The sequence below is a fragment of the Grampus griseus genome, assembly GCF_964374135.1.
Source record: "Grampus griseus genome assembly, chromosome: 16".
Classification (NCBI taxonomy): Eukaryota; Metazoa; Chordata; class Mammalia; order Artiodactyla; family Delphinidae; genus Grampus; species Grampus griseus.
Genome location: NC_139010.1, coordinates 11994351 through 12012172, shown reverse-complemented (window position 1 = coordinate 12012172; position 17822 = coordinate 11994351).

Below are 17822 nucleotides of genomic sequence, written 5' to 3'. Positions count from 1 at the left end.
AGGAGGCAAGAATATACAATGGAGAAAAGACAGCCTCTTCAATAAGTGGTGCTGGGAAAACTGGACAGCTACATGTAAAAGAATGAAATTAGAACACTCTCTAACACCATACACAAAAATAAACTCAAAATGGATTAAGGAACTAAATGTAAGACCAGACACTATCAAACTCTTAGAGTAAAACATAGGCAGAACACTCTATGACATAAATCACAGCAAGGTCCTTTTTGACCCACCTCCTGGAGAAATGGAAATAAAAACAAAACTAAACAAACGGGACTAATGAAGCTTAAAAGCTTTTGCACAGCAAAGGAAGCCATAAAGAAGACGAAAAGACAACCCTCAGAATGGGAGAAAATATTTGCAAATGAAACAACTGACAAAGGATTAATCTCCAAAATTTACAAGTAGCTCATGCAGCTCAATATCAAAAAAACAAAACAACCCAATCCAAAAATGGGCAGAACACCTATATAGACATTTCTCAAAAGAAGATATACAGATTGCCAACAAACACATGAAACGATGCTCAACGTCACTAATACTTAGAGAAATGCAAATCAAAGCTACAATGAGGTATCACCTCACACTGGTCAGAATGGCCATTATCAAAACATCTACAAACAATAAATGCTGGAGTGGGTGTGGAGAAAAGGGAACTCTCTTGCACTGTTGGTGGGAATGTAAATTGGTACAGCCACTATGGAGAACAGTATGGAGGGTCCTTAAAAAGCTAAAAATAGAACTACCATATGACCCAGCAATCCCAGTACTGGGCATATACCCTGAGAAAACCATAATTCAAAAAGAATCATGTATCACAATGTTCATTGCCACACTATTTACAATAGCCAGGACATGGAAGCAACCTAAGTGTCCATCGACAGGTGAATGGATAAAGAAGATGTGGCACATATATACAATGGAATATTACTCAGCCATAAAAAGAAATGAAATTGAGTTATTTGTAGTGAGGTGGATGGACCTAGAGTCTGTCATACAGAGTGAAGTAAGTCAGAAAGAGAAAAACAAATACTGTATGCTAACACATGTATGTGGAATCTAAAAAAAAAAGGTTCTGATGAACCTCAGGGCAGGAGAGGAATAAAGACACAGACGTAGAGAATAGACTTGAGGACACTGGGAGGGGGAAGGGTAAGCTGGGACAAAGTGAGAGAGTAGCACTGACATATATACACTACCAAATGTAAAATAGATAGCTAGTGGGAAGCAGCTGCATGGCACAGGGAGATAAGCTCGGTGCTTTGTGACCACCTAGAGGGGTGGGATATGGAGGGTGGGAGGGAGATGCAAGAGGGAGGGGATATAGGGATATACATATGTATATAGCTGATTCACTAAATAAACTAACACAATACTGTAAAGCAATTATAGTCCAATAAAGATGTTAAAAAAAATGATGAAAAATTTTAAAAAATAGAAAGAATGGGGCTGTGCAAGAAAAATAATTTTGAATCGAATTGCTTTATATAGCATGTACAATTTGTGAAGTCAAAAATCTTTTTTTGCTAACATCATGTCTAATAGTTTTGTATTTAAATTTTTGTTCTGATGAAAATTGTCACATTTTGTCTAGAATTGAGTAATGGAGCTGACAAACTTTGCCCTTCCTTAATGTTCTTGCGTGTGTGCCACTGGCTAGTGGTGTCATTGTTACTCTCTGCATTAGCATGGTGGTACTGAAAATTACCAAATGAGTTTTTCCATGTTCTAAATCACAGAAGTACCAAGGTTTATTCTTTTATGGTTTGGCAAGAGAACTATGGTACTTCCTTGCATGTAAAATATCCATGTTGCTTACTTTAGGGCATACAGAACAATTAAAACAGATGGAAGTATCTAGCAGGAAATATCCTTGCCAACAAGAATTTTGTCAGAGCAACTCTTTTCCAAGACTGTAATTTATTAAAACCCACAAAAGTTCATTTCAAGTAACTATGTTTGGAATATTTTCAAAAGCAACCTCTGAGCGAAGGAGTTATATGTGATAAGCACTTAAGGATTCAGATGGCAGAATACTTGGGTTAAATTTTGCATATACCATGGAATATTTTCAAAAGCAACCTCTGAGCGAAGGAGTTAGATGTGATAAGCACTTAAGGATTCAGATGGCAGAATACTTGGGTTAAATTTTGCATCTACCATGTTTATCAAGAAATCTCAGCCAATGACAAATAAGTTTGATTCATTTGTAACTAAATGATTCCAAAATAAAGTTATACATAAACTTCAACGTTTTACTACAAATAATATATTTAACATAGCATGTTGTTGCAATTTATTACATTTACTATGACACAAGGTTGGCCCCATAAAATAAAGGAACTTAGAACCTGAGAGAGTATGAACACTGCTGTGCTTATTAATAAGTATTTGGGCATTTCTTCCAGTGAAAATGCACCTTCCTTTAAAAATACACAGACTCCTAGAAGGCAATGAGAAATTGCCTAATGAAAGCTTTCCCTAATTCTAAATGCAAACAAAAGAATGAACACTGATGTTCCAATATTAAAATAGAACATAGGGTATAATTTATTTTTCGTGCCTAATTGCTCCGGCTAGGACTTCCAGTACTATGTTGAACAAAAGTGCTAAGGGCAGGCATTCTTTTTTTGTTCCTGATCTTAGAGGAAGCTTTCAGCTTATCACTGTTGAGTATGCTGTTGGCTATGGATTTGTCATAAATGGCTTTTACTTTTTTTTTTTTAATATTTATTTATTTGGCTGTTCCGGGTCTTAGCTGTGTGGCATGTGGGATCTTCGTTGCCATGTGCAAGATCATTTTAGTTGAAGCATGTGGGATCTTTTAGTTGTGGCATGTGGGCTCTTGTGGCATGTGGGATCTAGTTCCCTGACCAGGGATTGAACCCAAGCCCCCTGTATTGTGGGCGTGGAGTCTTAACCACTGGACCACCAGGGAAGTCCCATTAAGTGGCCTTTATTATGTTGAGGTACATACCCCCTATACTCAGTCTGTTGAGAGTTTTTATCATATAAGAATACTGAATCTTGTCAAATTCTTTTCTTCATTTATTGAGATGATCATATGATTTTCATATTTCATTTCGTTAATGTAGTGCACCACACTAATTGATTTGTGGATGTTAAAACCATTCTTGTAGCCCTGGAATAGATCCCCCTTGATCTTATAGTTTTAAGTTTACAACCACGACTTACATTGCAAAAGCACTTCAAAATAAATCTAAGGAATGCAAGTTAAGTTTATATATTTTTCAGATCAAGGAATAAATTCCAAAATTAATTTTTAATACACACACATATAATGGAATGGCTGATTTAAATTGAACTTTCTTTGGTTTTCACTTTTATATTAGTGGCATACCAGTGAGATAAATAATTTAAATAAAATAAAAATAAATTTTTAAAAGTCAAATAAAATAAAATTTTTATGACAAAGAAAAAGCTGAGTCAGGAATTTGAAAAAATTTGCCAGTATTCCAAATTATTAAAGAAACTGGGCCCACAATTAACATCAGTCTTACATGTACTTTTATTTTCCCGAGGTATATAAAAGCAAGGAATACAGGCAACCTGCAAACCAAGAAAAAGTTGTCTCAACAAGATGCCTATGCATTTGTTAATGGGAATCTGACAATTTTTTAATAAAAATACAGACAATAATTGGGTACTTTTTCTACAGTTACGATGTACCAGGAATTATTATAATCACCTTTAATTTACTAATTCATCCCTCCCAACAATCCTATGCAGGATTATTGCATTATTATCAGCCTGGTATAGCTGAGAGTACCGAGGCCCAGAATGATGAGGTAATTTGTCCCAGGGAAACAATGGGGTTAGCCTGTTGGGCTTGCCCATAACACATAGACTTTTATTAATATTCTTTTTAGGTAGAAACTTAATTTTTCTCTTTAAGTTTAGAAAGTAACACATTTCTACCTAAATGAAACCTTAGCAGCAAGAGGGAAGAGAGGGCATGTGGATGACAGTGAAAACCCAGTACCTTCTTCAGATAGAGTGTGTGACAGGATTGCAGTCAGGAAACTGAAACTTAGGTGTTGCCTGATTTATGTAATCACACATTTTTTATTGATGTTAAGAGCATTTTTGGTGCATAGAAGACACTATTTTTAGGTTTACTTCGGAATTAAGATTTCAAATTGAATTTGGAATTCAATTCATTAAATTTACAAATCAAAATCAAGGTTTCCTTAGGCATTTTACTTAGCCTGTCTTACTTTATAAATCTGGTAATTTTAGCAATCATTAGAGTAGTGAGTCTCAAAGTTTTAGGTCTCAGGATCCCTTGACACTCTTAAAAATTACTGAGGACCCTAAAAGAGCTATTCTTAAATGAATTACACCTGTCAACATTTACTGTTTTAGAAATTAAAACACATATTTATTTAATTCACTTAAATCAAAAAATAAATTCTTAAAAAATTAACATAAATAATATGTTTTGGTGGAAAATAACTATGTTTTTCAAAACATAAAATGTAGTAAAAATGTGGCGTTGCTTTACGTCTTTGCAAATCTCTTTAATGTTTGGCTTAATATAAGACGGCTGGATTCCATCTACTTCTGCAAACTTTCTGTTGCAATATAGTAACTTCATGAAGTCTATGGGCAAGTCCACTGGACATGCTGAGGGGTAGGAGTGAAAAAGGCAAATAGTCTCTTAGTAGTATTATGAAAACAGTTTTGACCATATGAAACCCCTTAAAGGACATGGAAGGACCCCAAAGGGTACCAAGGCACACTTTGGAAACTGATCCCAGGGTGACCTTGAATGATAGTTGTTCTCAATTGGTATGTCTAATCCTTTTAAAGTGTTATACATGCTTGAATGGAAAATTTCCCTAAGTATTAGGTAGTTCTCATAACCTAATAAATTAACCGTACAAATGCCAGAAACTTTATCTTAAATATACTAATGGAAAATATAAACAGTGAGATTTCTGGTCAAAATCCCAAGTTTAAATGATTACACATTTTAAAGTAGAATTATCAGACTGTAACTCTACTAAGACAATCTTAAAATGACATGTCTGTAAATTACCAAATATGCACGGATTCTCCTTAAAACAAAAATGTTAATATTATGGTCTTGATTCTTTTAAACATTTATATTTTAATTCCACATCTTCTCAGAGTTGAAAGATGCTTGCTTTGTCAGCCTGATTGTGAGTCCTTTCGACCTGCTCCTTTGGCCAGGGTTTTCATGGGATTTTGTTGCTCAATCTTATGAGAGGCACTCAACTCCACATGGTCATTATATCAATGGCTCCATCACTGACTATCAAGAGGGGAGAAAACACGTGTTCCATAACCCTAAATTCAGTTATGGGCATGACCTATTTTTTCCTTCTACTAAAATAGTCTGAAACTTTCACACAGGCTGATGGCTTGATTAGATTTTGAATATATCTAGATCTTAAGATATGTAAATGCCTTCTTGCATAAAAACTTTTGAATGTGACAATGATTCTTCACTCATTTATATTATCTGGACCATACAACCATACAGATATTTAAAATGTTAGCTGATTAAATTTTGGATAGCTCATGTGGTTCTTCCTGGCATAAAAATCAGTATAACTCAATCCATAAATGACTCATGAGATATGTATTTCATCCTACCTTTAGAAATATATTATCAAATCCAATTTTTCTATTAAAAATCTTAGTCATTAAATAGGGCATTCTGACTGAAAAGACCTTAATGAAATGAACTCATACAATCATAAATTAAGAAAGCAACACTGAAGAAACTTACTCTGTAATTAATCATCCCAGAAATAGTACCTTTAAAAGGTACAGAAATTTAAAATATTAGTTGGCATTCCACTTTCCCCAACGGCACCATTTCAGAGGAACGATATCTGCAAATGCCTAGATTAAAGGAACAATGGAAATATCTAAAAATTCTCAGGTTGAAATGCTTCTGATGACATTGATGCTGGGACCTATTTCTCTTGGATTATTTGTAAGCCACAGAAAATGACCCCAGTCTCTGGAGATGCACAGTCTACCACTTCATTAGAGGGCAACTGTCACCTGACACGCTGAGTGTTCAGGGGAAAGACAGCCAGCCAAGATTCCCTTGGCTCTAGACATAAATCTCAGAGAAGCAAGTATATTGCTAGACATACTGTCAGAGACTGCAGAGAATCTTTCCGTTTCTCAATAATTTCAAAAATAGGTGAAAATATATTCAAGAATTCATCTAGCCCAGGAAATACAGGGGTCAGGTAGATGAAATCAATGAAGTGAACGAATATCACGGCAGTATACTAAAGCTGTGTTTAGAAAACTTACATTTTTTCACATTGCTTTTGTCATTAAAAAAGAAAGAATCCAACCTCAGTTTTCCCAGATAGGCTAAGTTTTCTAACCCATTTACAGTTTTATTAAATTTCCAACCTAAGAAATACTATTTCTTAGAGTGTAAATAATCAACATCTTTCACTCACGGAACACAAAGACACAGGCAAGAAATGTTTACTCCTTTATCTTAAATCTCAAACTCAACAACAAGGATGTCTAATTCAAAGAAAAAGGTTTACTTAAGGAGAGAAATTTTTAAAAAATATATTTCAATTTTTAATAGTACAATTTATGAGCCCTCTTCATTTTTATTAACAGCTAACTAGGTATCTTCTTGTTCTTATCAAAGTTCATCTTTTACTGCATGTCTGAAACTTCATAATACCACCAAAGAAAATCAAATAGAATTTGGGCCATAAAACCACTCTCTCCAGTGGTAAATGACTAAGCTACAGAAAAATACTTATAATTTTCACTCCAAACAGAACTTAATGTAAAGCTGTTCATTTATTGTGAAATTTATCATATCTATGAACTATCCATAATGTGTCTGTGTCTACGTGTGTGTATAAAATTTTGTTATATATGTGTGTGTATGTGTAGACAGATATAGATAAAATGATACATGGTTAAGGTTAAAAGAAATGCCCATGCACCCCAACTTACCTTGAGGTTCATTAATCATATAAGGCTCTTTTTCATGGGTCACTAATACATTTTCTCTGGTAAAACAGAGGGTCAGTTTCTAGACCCAGACTGAAAAACCCTTGGCTATAATAAAGGTCAAACCCAGAGCTCACTGGCTTTTACTATACATGCTTACTTTACAGACAACTTCCTTCCAAAGGCTAAGGAAGACTGAATAACCAACCTCAGGTGAGAGCTTGGTGATGAGTAGTCTATAAATAGCATGTCCAAATAGCATGTCCAATAGCATGTTTTGCCCAAGACAACTGAATGCCCACCAGGATACAAGATACGTGGCCTTGCCTATCACTGAATAGCGGTAGTAGTTATAGCATCTGTTTAGAATAACTCAGATAGTCTTGAAGTAACACTTTATTATTTATTCTTGCCTTATCTATCTTTCCCAAAAAGTTAACTTTGCCTAAATTCTTGCCTTTAATTGCAGGAATTCCTTACAAAAAACTTCAGACAAAAATAAGCACTATACTTCTTAAAAATGTTATCCTGTTGTGATAAGGGACTATTAATATTTCCATGTTACTTCTTTTCCATAGCAAACAACAACAATGAACTAGAAGTACTATAATACAACTCTATATTCATTCACTATATATTTAAAAAATTAAAAAATAATTCTAAAAATTAAACAAATTGAACGATATCGAAATTAAAAACTGCTATACATCAAAGAGTATAATCAACAGAGTGAAAAGGCAACCCCCAGAATGGGAGAAAATATTTGTAAATCATATATTTGATAAGGGATTATATACAGAATATTTAAAGAACTACTGCAACTCAACAAAAACAACTTGATTGAAAAATGTGCAAAGGACTTGAATACACATTTCTCCAAAGAGGATATACAAATGGCCAATAAGCATATGGAAAGATGTTCAATGTCACTATGATTAAGGAAATGCAAATCAAAACTACAATGAAATACCACCTCACATCCATTAGGATGGTCACTATCAAGAACAAGAAAATAACAAGTCATGTTGAGGACGTGGAGAAATCAAAGTGCACTGTTGATGGGAATCTAAACTGTTGCAGTCCCCATAGAAAACTGTATAAAGGCTCCTCAAAATAATTAAAAATTGAATTACCAAATGATCGAGCAATTCCACTCCTGTGTATATATATCCAAAAGAAATGAAAGCAGAATCTCAAAGAGATATTTGCACACCCATGCTCATAGCAGCACTATGCACAACAGCCATGAGTTCTGGAAGCAAGCCAAGTGTCCATCAACAGATAAATGGATAAACAAATGTGGTATATATCAATACAAACAATGGAGTATTTATTCAGCTTTCAGATTTAGGCTACAACATGAATGAACCTTAGGACATTATGCAAAGTGAAATAAATCAGTCACAAAAAGACAACTACTGTATGATTCCATTTACAAGAGATATCTAAAGCGGTCGACGTATAGAAACAAAGAATGGTACCATGTATAGAATAGATAGCTAGTGGGAACCTGTTGTATAGCACAGGGAGCTCAGCTCGGTGCTCTGTGATGACCTAGATGGGCGAGATGAGCGGGGGATGGAAGGGAGCTCAAGAGGGAGGGGATACATGTCTACATATAGCTGATTCACTTCGTGTACAGCAGAAAGTAACACAACGTTATGAAGCAACTATAGTCCAATTTAAAAAAAACAAAAGAAACAAAGAATGGTGGTTGCCAAAGGCTGGGGGGAATGAGGAGTTGTTTAATAGGGACAGGGTCTCAGTTTTGTCAGACGAAAAATTCTGGAGATTGGTTGCATAACAATGTGTATGTACTTAATGTAACTGAACTGCACATGTAGAAATGGTTAAAGTTCCTTACATTATTATTGCAAATAGCTTGAAAAAGTGAATTTTTCTACAGATTTTTAGAAAAGTGCTTCTAGTCCTATAAGACATACTTCCAGCAGGCTTCATAAATAATTGTTTGAATACTGAGCATTACTTCAAAAGGTATGTATTAAGCATCTATTGTTTACATGTTACTTAAAATGCTACCTTTTATTGTGTAAAGATCTATCAACGAACACTTTTTTTGGTTTGAGTCCAGGATTTGCTTTTCTTGACAGACAGATATCTGTTTTCTCCTACCTGAATGCATCACTAATTAAAACCCCTTATTAGGTCAGTATTTCACACTCCCAATTATTTAGTTTCTTCTCATACCAAAATTAATGATCTTAAATGGAGACTTCACCCCTAACAATACTGAAAGTTGGGACTTCCCTGGCAGTCCAGTGGTTAAGACTTTGCCTTCCAAAGCAGTGGGTGCGGGTTCGATCCCTGGTCAGGGAACTAAGACCCCACGTGCCTCACGGCCCAAAAGCCAAAACATAAAACAGAAACGATACTGTAACAAAATTCAATAACAACTTTAAAAATGGTCCACATGAAAACAGAAATCTTAAAAAAAAATACTGAAAGTTGTCCAGAATTGTTACTAGAATTAAATTTTTATTATAAAATCATAATCTTAAAGTCAGACATAACTCCTCTTACTCAAAACACGATTTTTTTAAAAAGGACCAAATTACTGGCATTTATATTGCTATTAAAGGTTTTATGAGAATAAAGGAGGAAACTACGGAAGCTTTAAATTGAAGACTAACACGGTGGAAAAGTTATTGCACAACTAGGAACGAAAGGATTGAGACCAAATTGACATAAAAAGCATACATACAGACAACAATGAGAAGCCCAAGAACGTCTAAGTAACAGCCATGAGAACAGCCACCAGAACAGAACAAGAGCCATCATTTAGCCATTTACTGAGAACTCAGGCTTTAGACCCTCTTACACGTTTTCTAGGTTATCTATTTTATTGAATCATCACAATAAGTACATGTGGTATACTCTTTCCCCTCATTTCAGAAATAAGACTGAGGCTCAGAGAAATTAAGTCATTTGTCCAATGTCACACAGTCTTGCTTTCATGAGCCTACTTTTATTTCCCCCCTAATGGGTCACAGAACTACAAAACCGTAAAAAAAAAAAAAAAAAAACTCAGAAGTTCCTCTAAAACGCTAAACTCATTCCCATTTCTTTCCACTTTATTATTCAACACTCTCTGCCAGATTTTCATGCATATTGACATTTCCTTTAAGAAAATACAGTTTAAAAACCACTTCTGTCACAGGGGATCGATCAGGTCACAGAAATTATTTGCTTGTTTTATGGATCAGGAAACAACCCAACATTGTCATTCCTTGTACCACCACCACTCAAGAGTCTATGCTTCTCTAAAATCTCCCATCAATCACCCGCCCCAGACCGCAGCAAATTAACTGGAGAAAACACAAGATTTGAGAGTGGAGGATGGCAGGAGGTGGGGCTTGCTGAAAGGAATGATCCAGCATGAGACTCGCTCCCTTAGGAAAAGTAATTCCTTTCCTGAAATGTGAAGATCCACTGAAGAAATTACATAATCCTCTCCACTGGATTCTTGAAAGTAATATTTCAAAGGAGAACCATGGCCGCAGCCTTCGATCACTGGGCTTTAAAATTACCCCTCTCCCTCTTTCCCATCCCACGTATTTAAATCAATGGGTTTAAAAATCTCAAGTACACTTCACATAATGTAGGAAAACATGTCATGCCTAGAGATTAATGCTAAGGGAAACATGAATAGAAACAAAGACGGAAGGAGTGAAAGAAAAGCAGAAAGAAGGAAGGGAGGAACAGAGGGAGGGGGGAAACATTCCTTTGATCTATCCAGAGGTACTTGCATACAGGAGAAAAATGCCTCTTTCTTGAGCTTCCCTGAGCAACCCTCATTTCATCTGTCTCGTTTTCATCCGTATTTCCAATTTAACATCTTCCAAGGAAAAAAGTCATCCACTGGGGAAAAAAAGCAATCTTTCTCATTTCCATTCCTCTTCTTGGATATTAACCTAAGTGACAAAATCTGAACAAAATACCTATTGGTTCACATGGTGGTAGCACTGGGAGAGGGGGACCAGCAGGTCACACAGAGCACGGCCAGAGTCAGCCTCTCTGGAGCTAGAGCACAGGGCTTTCTGTACTGATTCGGCTTATAAGCACTTAGCCTTAACTAGTTCCACCCTGAGAAGGGGCAGGTGGTGTGGGGAAAGCCTGGAGGGGCTGCGAATCATGAAGGACACTGTTTGCCACAGAAGCCTTCATTCTCATCTTGGAGCCGAGGAAGTCACTGCAGGGTTTTAAGTAGGTAGGTGACATCAAATTTACATTAAGAAGTTCATCCTGCAAAAAGAGGGTGGAGGAGGGATTGGAGAAACGCAGAGCTAAAGAGAGAGACTAGTTAAAAGGTGCATCCGTCTGAGTCCTGGCAGGAAACAGACTGGCACACTTGAAGGGTTTAAGAGAAGACGTTTTACCAAAGGGGCTGTTTACAGAGGTGTGAGCAGAGACAAAGAACCACCAAAAAAAGGTGAAGCACCAGAGACCGGTAACAGTGAAAACCTGTTACCAGCCCAAAGCAGAAAGGGGCAGGAGGGAGCCACGTCAGAGCCTGGAGAAAACTGGGGATGGAAGGTGGGCCTCCCTGGAGGAGCTGTGTCCCTGGAGAAAGGCAAACAAATCAAAACCATGGGGACCCAACCTCTCTCCTCACTCCCTGTCATCCTTCAGAGCCTCCCATGAATCTAGTTCAATAAGAAGAGCCCACACGGAAGTTAGCCTCCCAGGGCTCAATCTAGGAGGAAGGGCAGAGAATGTACTGGGATGGGGGTGCCCAAGGGGGACTAACCATCAAAATGCCTGATACCATCACTGTTGAGATGATGTGGGCTTTAAAGGGAGTGGTAGCAAGGATGGAGAGGAAGAGGAGGATACCAGAGATGATCTGAGAGTTAAACTAAATTTGACTTAGTTTTGGATGGGATGTGAAGAGGGGGAAAAGAGAAGCGTTCACAGACGACTTCGAAGTTCCTGGTTTTGCTGGTGAGTGGCATGGCTTATAACCAGGAGAAGAAATATACATGAACATGTAGGTTTAGGGGAAAATTAGCTCTTATGTGTGCATAAAAGGAGTGGCCAAGTGGGCATATCATGGACATTACTGGGTTGGGTCTTATACTACCTTGGCAGGAGGTATGGGTAAGACATCAACTTTGGGCATAATCAGCAAGTGAGTAGAAGTTAAAGCCAAGGGAAAAGGATGGAGAGCCTTTGGATATGGTATCAGGAAAGAAAAACGGAGGGTCAGGGAGTAACCCTGTGGAACACTATTAATGTTTAAGGATCCAAGAGAGGAAGAAAAGCCACCTAGAGCCTGCAAAGGAGACTGACAAAGGATGAGAAGTAGGCGAAAGTCTGGGAGGAGAGAGCTGTGTCGAGAGTCACCGGGAGAGACAGCTGAAAGGCAGAAGGGTGGAGAAGTGGAGGAGGGTCCAGTGAGTCTGGTGATGAGATGGTCTTTGTTCATCTGAGAGAGAACAGTTTTACTGAAGGCAGAATCTTCATGGCCGCCGGTGCAGCTGAAAATGGGAGATAAAGAAATGGACAAAGCCAAGTCCCTCTAACCTCGGAAGAAGTTTGCTGGTGACAGGAAAGTGTGCAGCAACGTCTACACGGAACACACAACAAAGGGAAGGATCTCTTTTCAAAAGAAAAGAGAGCTGAGTCCAGGCTGTGCAAAGGAGCTAAAAGAGAGAGGGTTTGAAAACACAGAGAAGAAATAAGATGCCAAAAGAGATGTCACAAGAGGAAGGAGCAGCTGAGACAGGATGATGGAAGAGCCAAAGTGTGCGCGAGGGGGGCCTGAACTTGGAGGTGGTAGCATGGGAAGTCCTGGTTGTGTTTGGTGGCCTCTGTGCAGACCTTGGTGGCAGCACAGGTTTGGGTTGGGGTTTGGGGGAGAATACGATTAGCCCTCAAGCTCATCTCTTCTGACTTTCACAGCCCACATTTGGAAAAAGCACTCTCAGTTTTGGCAAAAAAAAAAAAAAGAGAGAGGAGAGGGGGGAGAGAGCACTTTGGTGTGTAAAGGAGAAAAATTAGTTCAGAGCAGTTTACATCCACTCAAAATCTGAGAGCCAATTAAAGTGTAAAAATGGAAACCTTTAGCGCTGCTTCCGCAAACAAGTTGGGGGGCACCGACCCTGCTCTGAGTCATCTGTGACTCTGTCCATGGGTCATATTCATGTATTATCTGTAATCAGGAACCTTGAATCAAGTGACCCTACCTTTAAATTTGGGGTCATGGATACAGCAAACTCCATTTAACATCACTTCAGTGAAAATACAAAGTTATTTATGTCCCAAGTTCTACTAAGACAAGGTTGCAATCCCAGACTTAGAATCAGAGTCTCCTGAGCGCTAGTCCAGCGACCTTTTCATTACATCAATTTCACAAGAATATAAAAGTAATGGATCCTGATGTGTCTCAGGGCACATTCAAGATGCAAGGGAACCAGGAAATAACACGCTTTCTTATCCTCTCTGAATCAACAAAGATCCAACTTGAAGCCTCTGTTCTGCTGGGCTGACAGGGAAATCTAAAGAATGATAACATAACAATAACAATCTCAATAACGACTGAGGCTTTTCCCAGGTCCCAGTGGTGTCTTACGCAGCACCGAAACACGAGGGAGCCCCTCACCCACCCTAGCAGTCATTTGTCAGCTACCCACTTTGGGTTCTACCTTCAACGTCCCGGCTCTGTGCTATGATGAGGCACGAGAATTAACTGTACAATTAAGAACTAGATGTCTAAACCCAGAATCTTTCTAGAACGACCTCTGAAGACGTGCTGTGTCCCGCACTGAATTATACAAGGGACCCCTATTCTCAGAGACCTCAACTGTCAAGAGTTGTACTTTTGGGGGAAAGGAAAGCTCGAGCAAATCATTTCTTATCTTCTTATTGCCCTCACAAGATACACTGTGGCAAACAATCCTGTCAACAAGTTTAGGCTTTAACAGAAAACAGGAAATATTCCTGATAGAAAAAAAAAAAAAAACAAGAACCTAACCAGAGGTAAGAAAATACTAAAGCATGGCTATATGCTTGAAGTGGGGTCTGGGGACAGCTGGGAGAATAAACACAAGTTAATATTGTAATCATTTAGCCTAATATTAATGAGATTAAAAAAATCAAAAGGTATCATTAGAAACAATTCATGATGAGAAAGCTAATTTGCAGTCACTTCATTAAAAACCACCACCAAAAGAACCCACTAGACCAGAAACTTCTAACACTACTGTTTTTACTGTGGCTTTACTTTATACTTTGGACAAGATTTCTCAGCATCCTCTACATGTTAGCTACTGGTAATTGTGCTATTATATACCATTTTACCTTTCGGAAATAAATTTCCCTCTTGATAAAGCCATTGAAACAAAAATAAAGGTGCAATTATTTTTTTCCAACATAAAAAGTGAAAACAGATTGGAATCACTAAATGACGAGAACATTCTGTATACCCTCTTGTATCCTCGGGGCCCTGCTCACAGGAAATGTCCAAAAATGCATTGTGATGATGATAATAAATAGTAGGATGATGTAAAAAGAGGAATATTCCCCAAATATAAGTTGAAGTGAATTATAATTGAATTCTCACCCATAAATCTTTCACTTTAATTTAATTCAATTTACTCAGATGTGTTTATTTTACTTTTTATTTTGATTCTTCAGCTTAAACTCTGAGCTATTTGGAAAATTTTAAAAATTACTTGTTTTCTTTGTGAAAAGCCTCTGGTTCTCAGATTCTCCCTCCTTCCCTCTCTCCCTCAGAAACACATAGAAGGATGAAACTTCTTTTGTTTTCTGTTCCCCTGAATCTTGCTTAAAAAATTGTGGTCACTTCCATAGCACTAACAAATATATAAAGTATTTGTATTTATGTGCAGCTACTCAAAAGAAAAAAAACATTTTTGTGTTCTCTTGTCCGTTAAATGTTAATATTAAACTTTAAAATCATCAACAAAGAGTAACTCTGCTTCCTCAGAAAGTGCTGCAAATTCTGAAACACTGTGACATATATGCATTGCTGCAAGAAAGCACCCTTCTCAAAAAGTGTGATGGTTATAGCTGGAGTCCATTCTCTGATTTAAAATTAATCAATTTCTTTATGAATTAAAATTTGGTATTATCAGGTGATATACTCATTGCTGCTAGAATTTTTTATCCATCAAACAGAAACCGCAGAGTTATGCAGCTATTTTTTTTTTAATTTGTCATACTCTCCAAGGAGTAAAACAATGGCTTGTTATTTTTGCTAAGAATATTTTAAACACTAGAGGCTCTACTTTGGTTCTCTTCTTAGGACTTTCCTTATGGATGAGCTGCTTGTTGTCTCTCCTTTCGTACTTGCAGCAATCTTTCACTTAAAAAATAAAATAAAATAAAACTTTCAGGGACATATGGCTTTTCTTCCACCTCCATGTTTCAAATTTACTTCAAAACACCTACACAGAGTTGGAGGTTCCTGAAGTGTCAACAGCTGAAATGTCCCAGGAGCTGCAAATGCTTTTCTTGTGAAGAGTCAGAGGTGGAAAATTACTAGATTTAAAGAAGGCATTCTTAGAGGGGTTATCTCAGCATTGATTTATTTCTAGTGACTTCAAACAGTCTAGAGAAAGTTGAGAGATGAAAGAAATATTACACATCGAATTTAAAAAATTTGAGTTTCATAAGTCCATGCAGGTGAAATGTACTTTAAAGTGGATTTTTTTTCTCTAATTAAAACTAAGAAGCATGAACAAACACTGATTCCTAGTATAAAGACGCTGTATGTTGTAGGCAAGGTTCTGTCTCTTAAATAAAACACATGTAACAACACGTAGTAAGAAAGACTGGTGTAATAGTGGTCAAAATTATGGGACTCTCTGCAAAAACTTGCAGTATTCTAAAAATCAACTCTAAAATTAAGGAAGTAAAGTTGAAAGTAGAAAAATAGAACTAAATTTTGACAATGATGTTTATATTGAACATATTTCCCCTGGTATACAATCCAGTTTCCAAGCAGCACTGGAGCTAGTTTTACCATTTTATGGCAAAACGGTTAAGGTAGGTTTAGATTTGTTGGAGGAAAATTCTAATCTCTTCCACCGAAATGAATAAATACAAAACGTCATTTCAATGACTACTCATAATGTTCACAACCTTGAAGAGCTGGGTAACTGAAAGAGAAGTTTAGAAAAATGCTTTAATATAAGAAACATCTTGGAAATACATGAGTTTTGAATACTTAAATAAATCCAATGTTTTTGTGCTTTATAAAAATAAAATATAGATAAGTGATTACAGTAGAGGTCAACTTGCATATTTAATACCTTAAGTTATGGGAAATATTTCTGAAGACTTAAGTCTTTTTTTCAGTTAACAAATTCATACTACTTCCTTTCTTAAAATACTTTAATCATGCATGCTGGCAGCTTTCTGCAGGCTACTGGAATTCTAGCTATCAAAAATTGAAATATAGTGAGACTTTGATCAAACCTAGAAATGGCCACAAATGTATCTGAAATTATACTTTCTCAAAATACCATCAAAATTTGAAACACTGAAGACAGTCTTAAGCAGACTTTGAACTTATGTGAGCCTTTCCATCAATATCAAGTAGGTTCCAGAACAATAAATTCACAGGTTTTAGACAGTAATTTATAGGTCAACAGTATGACTGCTATATTCACAATTAAGATATTCCTGTACAGATGCAAACAGTGCTTGTTATAAACACAAACATCTTGCAAAATGCATTCTCTGCCAATGCATCTCACGATAACATAACACATATAGAAAATGAACCATTTGGGGAAAAGCTTTGTTGCTGCCACTTTTAGTCTCCTAAAACAAAAGTCAACAAACTCCCTGTAGTACAACTGTGCTTATCAAATTTTTCTGGTTTTAGAAATGCAGTTTTAGTGCCTTGCTTGTAAATCAAACGAGTCATGTGCAAAGTACTTCACTTCTGATTTCCAAATGTTAAAACTAATAACATTATGTTGTGTCAGAACACAGAATACAGAAATACTTTACACCTAGCAGAATGTTTTGGACATCAAAAGGGAGAAAAAGTTTATCTACTTACATGTTTTACTTAATTCCTGGTATATCCCAAGGCCACTGGTTATCAGTACAGATTCAAAGGGGAAAAAAGATGCCAATGATATGGAAAATACCTAACAGCACAATTAAAGTGGTTATATAAAGCAGCAAATGATAAACTTGCTTATCTGTGGATTTGAACTTCAGGGGTTTAATTACAATTCTGAAGATTTATTTTCAACTTAATAGCAATTGCTTTTGAGTAAGGGTTAAAGGTGCTAGGGATTACTTTTGAACAAATTGGTTGCTTTTATAACCAACTGTTCAACTGCTGTAATATGTCAGTTACATCTCTAGGCCTGAATGAAGGTCTCTATCAGTTGATGTTTTTCTTCACCTGGTGGTTCACAGACGGCTTGACACTGTGTCCTTTACTTGAGAAATGCTACCTTACTGGACTCGCCATAGTCCAGAACTACACAGGGTATTATTCATCTTTTAACTCAAATTACTTCAAGTTGTGCTTCTAGGGAAATTCTGAGCCTGATAAAGAAACGTCTATATTCTCTAAACTGAGGTTAAAAATAGGCAACAGATTTGAAATTGCTCTTCTAAGTTGGTCCGTAAGTACATATTTTTAGAGAAATCAGTAAAAATAAGAGAAAATGAAAAAAAAAAAAAACAAAACTCTACTCATTTGTTCGTAGAAATGGAGAAGGGAAAAGTCTGGGGGCGGCTGCTGAAATTAATATAATGATTTACTTTTAAATATAAGTTAATACAGTCTTTTTTTTAGATGGCTTGAAAGTAATATT